This window comes from Ursus arctos, unplaced genomic scaffold, assembly GCF_023065955.2.
Source record: "Ursus arctos isolate Adak ecotype North America unplaced genomic scaffold, UrsArc2.0 scaffold_12, whole genome shotgun sequence".
In the NCBI taxonomy this organism is placed as follows: Eukaryota; Metazoa; Chordata; class Mammalia; order Carnivora; family Ursidae; genus Ursus; species Ursus arctos.
Window position 1 is genome coordinate 32,123,241 of NW_026622786.1, and position 8,673 is coordinate 32,131,913.

At 47.8% G+C, this 8,673-nt stretch overlaps 1 pseudogene; it reads left to right on the forward strand.

Moving 5' to 3' along the window:
• Positions 1-1,061: 1,061 nt before the first annotated feature.
• On the forward strand, positions 1,062-3,242 carry LOC113254314 (39S ribosomal protein L30, mitochondrial-like; annotated as a pseudogene).
• Positions 3,243-8,673: the final 5,431 nt, after the last annotated feature.

Genomic DNA, 8,673 nt, shown 5'->3' on the forward strand with positions numbered 1-8,673 from the left:
TCCATAGGGAAAATGAAGCTGGTCAAGTAGCTGGGGCTTCACGGCTCCCCTTGGCCATCTCCTAGGTCCTCCACTTGACCCCAAAGGTCATTGTCTCCATACGTCCCAGCCCATTGTGAGTTAAGATGCTTTTTAAAATTTCTTCTCTCTTCTTAGTCATTCTTCTCAGTTTGTTCATTCCCGTATCCTACAAATGATCATAAATGCATTTTCTACAGATAAGCACTAGCCTAGTATACACCAGGCTCTGGGCTGGACGCTGAAATACGATAATGGACCAGAAAACCGAAGTTCCCGCTTTCACAAAGGGATAAGTAAGTACTCAGTAGGTAAGGTCGGACTAAAGTCACTAAGGAAACACGGAATGACCTGTGCGGGAGACAGAAAGGTGTGTGTACCCTGTGCCGGGCTCTGGTGGGAGAGGTGTGGGGTGCCATGGGAACACAGAGCAGGGGGGCCTCCGGGACTCAAGCAAGCAGATCTCTTGGAGCAGCCTAAACCGAGTCCTGAAGGGGAGTGGGAACTACACAGGTAAGGGATCCAGGGAGGAAGTTATGTTTTAGGCAGAGAGAAGTGCTGGAAACTGCTAACCCCACAGGAGCCTAATGGTCTGAAGGGGGGGGAAAGGAGTTTCTGCTCTTGAAAAAACAAAATGTATAGAAAGGAGGTAACTTGAGAAAATGTGTAAAGGAACAGCAACAAATGGCAAATTGCATCAGATGATGTGATATGTGAGTGTGAATACCTTCGGAGGGATGCAGCAAGAGGTAGTTTGTCAAAATGAAGTTCACGAACTACCTACATCTGAGTCAGCCAGGATGCTTGTTAAATATGCAAGGACACCATCTCAACCTCAAGTATCACGATGTCTGGAGGGAGGGCCTGGGCATCTGCAAGGTCAGCAGGCGCCCTGGGTGACTCTGATGTCTATGAAGTGTTGAGAACCGCTGTGAGCCAGTATTTGCCAGTACCCGTTACACCTCAACAAGCCCCAACAGTCAGGATTAGAGAGAAGTGGCCCAAAGCCCAGAGGATACACACAGACCCCGCGGCATGAAGGCATGTGGTCTCAGAGGCAGATGACAAAACGCAAGGATTGCTATTGCAAGATGAGCAAAAAGCAAGGTGAGATTGGAATAATCACTAGGGACTCCAAAAAGGTGTGTGCATGGGACAGCAAAAATTTTGGCCTGGCTGGAGTAGAAGGGTAAGGTTGTGCAATAACAAAGTTTTGGCTGAAAAAATTCTAAGAAGGTCTGCAAGAGAAAGACACTTAATTAGACCATAGGACATGACATGGTCTTCTGCAGAAAAAGCCCCAGCACAGTGGAAGGATGGTCAATAGTAAGTTACTTTGGCATTGCAGACCTTCCATTGTATTGTCCGTGACTGAACGCCTCACTTAATTTCACTGAACCTTAATTTCTTCATCTATAAAGTGGAGCTAATAATATCTACTTTTCAGGGTTGTAAGGATTGAATGGTATATATGTGAATAATCAATCCTATTCTGGACCACGTCTACATTAAAATAATAACAAAAGCTAAAACCAGACACAGACACAGAGATACACACACAACTTTTCATAATCCGTTGTGTGGCTTGTGATGTCTGGCCCCATGATAACTGCTGAACCTGTTTGCTGTTTGTTTCCCTTCTTTTCCCCCTCTGCCTGTCTAGCTGCTCAGGTGACTTCCTGGGAGTCTGTGTAGCCAGCCTTCTCATAGGGCGCCCTCTAGTGCTGGATGCTATAATGACACCTTCAGTCTTAGAACTCAGGATAAAGTTTCCTGATCTTATAAGAAATTGTCTTTGCAAGCTAATAGAGCCTACATAAAAATAACATTTTTAATAGGAAGCTACCCATTGTCACCAAGGGAAAATTACTTTGTAGCTTATAGCTATCATATCAAAGACCAATTACTGATTTTCTTCTCTAAACAAAATCTTTTAGGAAATACTTTGCTGTTGAGGATAGAACCAAAGACACAAAAGTTCGCCATCCTGAGGCTTCCCCTTCTGTGCTTCCAGAGCAACTGAAGAAATATTTCCTTCCAATGTTTTTTTTTTAATTGATTTCTTCACTTATAAGTTTCTTTTGAAAGCGCAGAAATATCATTAAATTGGGAATAGCAGCAGTCTGATTTTTGGTGCTAATTCTGTTGTTGGCTAACTGGGTGACCTTGGCTAAGTAACACTCCATCCCTGGATCTTAGTTTCTGCAAATGCAAAATGAGAGCCGAGGTTTCTATGGTCACTCAGGTCTCTTCTAGAGAGGGGTCAGAAGACCTACGTCCTTATTCCTGTTCCAGTATTTACCACTTCTGGGACCTTGGTCAAGCATTTAACCTGTCTGGACCCAGTTTCCTCACCTGAAAAATGGGAGAAAGACCTGCTCTGCCTTATTTACAGTTCTTCTGAGACCCCCCCCAAAACAGAGCTGTTCACAAAATATGTTGAATGCTATAAAATGCAATAGAAAATGCAAGATTCTAAAATAAGAAACCCTTTCTAGCCATCTCCTTGTAAACAACATATGGCAGTTAAGGACTTTAAGGACAAACACATCTGAGTTTTAAACCCACCAGTTAGTAGCTCCTGTAACTTTAGCTAAACCTCAGCCTCAATTTTATAAACTATAAAGGAAGAGAGATCAATATTGTTGTGGTAATTAAATAAGAAATAAAGGAAATACATGAAAGGGCGAGTCTTTGCTCTGCTCGGCTTCCCCTGGCCTCTGAAGAGAGCAGCACGGCACTCAGGGCAGGGCTTTTGCATTGAATTGTTCAGAGGCCCCCAGGCTGACTATAGCCTGTGACACACCGCTTGGAGCCTCTCATTTGTACAGACTGGATTTGTCACACATTTGCCAAGTCAAGAATTCCCAATAAAGTGTTTCAGCCTTCACCCACAGATCATGAAAAATATGGTGGCATCCACAGCACCCTTATAAACTGCATATAGTTACCAGAACAAAAAGTACAAAAAGACGTCCGTATTGGAGAAAAGATATAAAGATGCTTGGGTGAGGAAAGGCACGTACTCCTCGCGCTCACGAGAACATCCCTTCGGTGAATGCGGAACCACCAGTGGTGAAACCCTTGGTGAGAGTCATGCCCTTGAAGTCGCCACAGGGACTTTCAGCAGAGGAGGACACGTCTAACTGTGCCCCGGGAGCCCTGGGGACTCGGTAGTCCCGTGGCATCAACACCCCATCCATCAGGAATCAGTGATGTCCTAAGGCCAGAACACGTTCTTATTTAAAAATGTAAATCATTGTTACTTAAAAGTAGTGAGAAAGTGTTCTCATTAAAATGGATTTTAAATCCTAGTCATTTAAAAAAAATATTTTATTTATTTATTTATTTATTTATTTATTTATTTGACATAGAGAGAGAGAGAGAGAGCGCGAGCGCGAGCACAAGCAGGGGAAGCAGGAGAGGGAGAAGAAGACTCTTTGCAGAGCAGGGAGCCGGATTCTGGGCTTGATCCCAGGACCCGGAGATCATGACCTGAGCTGAAGGCAGACGCTTAACCGACTGAACCACCAAAGAAAGCGCTGAAAATAGTGCCTGGCACAAAATAAGAGCTCACTAAGTATATGCTCTTCTTTTTTCTCTAATCAATTTCATTATAGCATTTAATGAGTAAAGAAGCTAAGAAAGAAAAGTGAAGTGAGTTTTTCATAAGTAATCAAAGACTTTATTCTCAAAACTTTACAAGGAATTCTTTTTGACCTGCTATGCAGCGTACATCTTTAATTCTAGGGACGTGCTACAGGAAAATCATCGGGAGGCCTTGGATTTGTAGGAATGGTAGGATGAGGTCCATGCCTGGTTTAGAAATGATTCTGGCAATCTCCTTGAATGGCCAACTCAGAAATTCAGTAACCCAATTGATTTTAGGAGGCCAGGGATACAGAAACAGGATGATTATACAAAATGCCCTCAATCTCTGGATTCTCTGGGCTTTAAATTCTCTCCCCAGTTGGGCCATGCGGCTCCCCAAGCTGGCTGCTGCTCCCCCAGAATAGGCTTATACATCCTGCTTCCTGACAGGCAAAACATTAGGACCAGTGGCAGGATAGACACTCCTTATCACTGGGTCCTTGACCCAGATTCTGGTCACCATATTGTGTTCTTCAAAAAATAAAAACAGGGACATCTGGGTGGCTCAGTCATTAAACGTCTGCCTTCAGCTCAGGTCATAGATCCCAGGGTCCTGGGATCGAGGCCCACATCAGCCTCCCTGCTCAGTGGGAAGCCTGCTTCTCCCTCTCCCACTCCACCTGCTTGTGTTCCCTCTCTTGCTGTCTCTCTCTCTCTGTCAAATAAATACAATCTTTAAAAAATAAAAATAAAAAATAAATAAAATAAAAACAAAGACAAAACTGGAGGCCCAATTCAAGACCATAAGCCCACTGTCAGAACAAAAAGCTCTGGGCTCTGATAGGTACTTCTGGGGCCTGTGACGATGCTGTAAGTAGGCTTGCTGTCTTTGATTTCCCCGAGCATCGCTCCCATCATGGGTAAAGAAGGTTTGCATCACCAGCTGAGGAAAATCCCCATGAGAGCTCACTGGCCTTATTTGCCGACAGTATTAGGGGGACTGAAGGGAGTGCGACCTACCATATCAATGAGGCAACTTCCTGTCAGCATGGTTTCCCCTGGATATTAAAAAACAATTTCTGTTTCCAGGCTGTATGACTGAAAGGGGAGAGCCCAGGTTGCACAAAGAAACTGAGGAAGGAGGCTCTGTGCCTCCCCGAGGACAGGGGAGTCCGTGAGGAGGGCAGGGTGGGGCACATGCGCAGACAGGTGTGAGCGTCTGGGAGCGGTGCAGGGAGCTGGCTCATTCCTCCCACATTTCTCTTGTTTTAAAAATTAAGACTTCTGCCAGGGATAAATTTAGCATGATGTGCATTCATCTTCAAATCAGAGTGGCCAGATGGTGGTGCTTTTATAGCCACACGGCTATAAAGTCGACACCTGGGGCTGAGGTAGGGGCAAAGCAATGGCTAGGTTCTCCTGAGGGCTCTCCCTTCACAAAGGAAATCAGGGCGTCTTTGCACCTTGCCCCAGATAGGTCAACTGAAGCGGGCAGGTCTGCTTTCTCACTTTGTTTACAGTATCCCATGAGATGTGTTGGCGAGGATGGGGAAAGGAGATTGTCCCTGACGAGGCCCTCCCTCTGCGTTGCAAACTCCCTTGTGCATATGACTAGGAAATCAAACACTTTACCACGATTCGAGGCCCACCAAGATCTTACATCTATGAAATAAGAAAGATGCCCCTTCGTGAAATAGCCCATCTTTTCTGCAGAGGCCAACCGGTCTCAGAAAATCTAGAGGAAAATCCCAACTCATTCACTTATTAGCTCTGTGCTTTGGGGCAAATCCTCAAGGCCTGTGAATAGAGAAAGCATATCCTACATTCCTTATTGACCTGAAAGGGTGGTTATGAGAATAAAAAGGAAAACGTGGTAAGGTTTATGCAAAGGCTCTGGAAATGAGAAGGGATATTTAGGAGTGCCTGCCTGGCCCCTGGTTCGTAGCCAGCAAATATTTGTGGAATTGGCTGCTGGAGGGAGATATGTGGGATGTCAGGCATAAAGCAAGCAAAACTGATGAAGAGATATTCTGGGCTTTATCTTTGCTTGCTCTCTTCAATTATTTACTCTGTCCAGACATGAAACTGGCTTCAAGTCCCTTCAGCCACACTATCCACACCAAATAGCCAGCCACAGAGGGCACACAGCAGACCGGATTCTCTAATACCTTCACGGCGGTCTGGGTTCTTCCACCCGTGAGGGACCATGTACCCAAATGCCCACTTGTCATGCCTCCTAACATTTATTTTCATACACTAGGAGGCCAACGTAATGGCCCCGCGCAAATCTAAAAGAGAAAGAATATCCAGATAATGTAATAACCTCACAGTGCCCCTTTTGGCCATAGTTGGATTAAGGTTGTCATGATCTAGAATGAAAGTTTAATGTGCACAGAAGCACCGAGAGAGCTTGTCAAATGTGCGTCGGAGGTAGACGGTCTGGAGGGAGTCGAACGCGCAGCTCTTGGGCGGGGCTGCTGCCGGGGCTGGCCCTCAGAGCACACTTGGATGGCAAGGCTGAACCGCATCCCCTCGGCCTCACTTCCCTATTGTCGCCCCGTAATTTCACCCCCAACAAAATCAGTGCTCCCTCTCCTCCAGCAGTTTCCACTCAATCCCTCATTCCCAAGCCCTTCTGTAGGTCCACCTGGACCACCCAGCCTGTCAACTCTTGCTTGCGTCCAAGGAACCTTATTGCTCTGAGGCGCCGGCAGATTCCTGTCTGTTCTTCCTCACTTGCTGATGACCACCGTCATAGCCCCTCTCCCTGTCTCAAGTCCTGCCATCACCCTGGATGGTGTTCACAACTCCTGGATGGCCTCAGCCTCCAGCTTCCTTGGTTCTCCATCTCTAATTTACCTTCCTCTTCTCTTAGTCCAGACACCACTTCCTATGCCATGTTCTTGACCTGGAAGTCACCCCAAACTATCCATCTCTCATAACAGTGTTTCAAAAAGGCCACATTGACCTTGATTCCTACCCTTCCTCCTTGTTTATTCTTCACCTCTACTTTCACTGAGGCTGTGAACTTTCCAGAGTCCCCACAGCCTGAGCCCTGTCTCTGCTCTCCCTCACCTCCCCCCTTCCTTTTTTTTTTTTTTTAAGATTTTATTTATATATTTCAGACACAGAGAGCATGAGTGGGGGATGGTTGGGGGGAGGGGCAGAGGGAGAAGCAGACTCCCTGCTGAGCAGAGAGCCCCACATGGGACTCGATCCCAGGACCCCGGGATCATGACCTGAGCTGAAGGCAGATACCCAACTGCCTGAGCCACCCAGGCTCCCCACTTCCTCCCTTCTTAGGTCTGACCCCTGCTGAATGCACCCCTGCACCACATCTCTCTCTTTCAGAATGTAATTGAAAGGGTAGGAATTAAAAAGCCAATCATAAAGTGAACTTATCTTCTTCCCCCGATTGCCCTGATAAATCACTCTGAGGGGATAGTGTCCCTCAGATGAGACCCCCTGGCAGGGCCCACAGCTTCCTGCTCCCTCGCAGATCATGCAAAGCGCTCTGGTCACTTTAGATCTCAGGACAGTCTCAGTTTCTTAACTAATCATGCCCAGTCCTGAGGAATAATAAAAACTGAGTCATTCCAAGTTGGTTCATTTCGGGCAGGAAGCCTACAGTAGGAGAGGGGGACGTGGGCAGCTTCTTCTCTCTTTATGATGCCAGGGCCCCCCTCCCTCCACCACGTGCAATCTCTAATCCCTCCAGGATTAGGGGGGAAGTAGACAAAAGGGGCCCAGAAAGGTTCTACTGACTAGGTGATGAGCAGTGGTCAGTGTTCTCTGGGATGGGCAAGTGTGCCAAGTGGGTTCTTTGTCACAGGGGCTGCTCGGAGACTGTACAGAGACCCAGTGCCTGGGGATCGTTCAGCTGGACTTCTCTAATTCCATGAGCTACTCACTCACTGGCCACTTAACTCCCCATTTAGCCTCTGTCCTTGAGGGTTGAACTCTGTCTGTCTGGCCCTTGGGGGCAAAGTCCCTTTACGGAGGTTCCAGGTCAATTCACAGCAAACCCTCCCATATCCGCACTTCTGTTTCGCGGTAAACACGTACCTTTGACCCGCTGTCCGTGGAGTGAACTTACTTCCTGAATTGCACCCTCTCCGCTGTCACCACAGGCAGCTTTAGTCAGATTCCGCCCTCTGGATGTCTTAGGCAAGAGGCAGACACGGGTCCAAGCCCCACCTCCAGGCACACTTGTCAGTTGCTCCAGAAGGTCTCCCGGAAGGCTGGCCACTTCTGTGCATCGCGGGCTCTGGGGGCGAACCACACACCATCCACCCACCAGATCCTCTTCTTGCAGGTCCCCGGCCTCAAGTTCAGACTCGCCAGCCTCTTTCACAGACTGGGGCTGTGTAGTCCGCTAAGATCTCCAGACCGGTTCTTAGCCTCCTCCTTTGCACGGCCGAGCTAGCAAGCCCCTGCGGAATCAGGGAGCCCTTGCCACCTGTTGTCTTGTCAGTAGCACGTGAATACACTGTGTCAAAAAACTGCACGTTAATACACTGTGACAACAGCTCCTCTTGCGGTAGCAATGCCACGTTTATCCTGAAATGAGTATTTTCTGCCCTTCTGAAAGATAATCTCCACCAGTCTGAGTCCTCGTCTGTGGCCTACAACACCCACCACAGCATCCAGTGGTTCTGGGAGTGGAGCTTATAAAAGGGCTTTGCCGCAACCCCATCTTCTTGGGCCTCAGCCTGCCTGCCTCTCCATGACCGAAGGTCTGCCTGTGTTCATTCCCAGTGGCTCCTTTCCTAACTTTTGCCAAGAAGAAAATACTAGGCATGGACTTCCCCAGGAGCCCAGGGAGGTGATGCTTGGCAGCCGAGCAGAGGCTCAGCACGGCCCCGTCTACACCTGCCACAGCCTGGGCCCTGCGTCATCTGGCTGCTCCCCAAGCTCAGGACCACTGCTCCCTTCTCTTTGTGCCTGTTCTTGGGTCTCCGATCAGCTTTACACAATCGAGGCAGGCTTTCTACAGGAAGGACCTCCCCCAGGCTGACATATCCACGGACTCCTGGGCCTCAGGCCAGGGGGCCCATCTCCTAG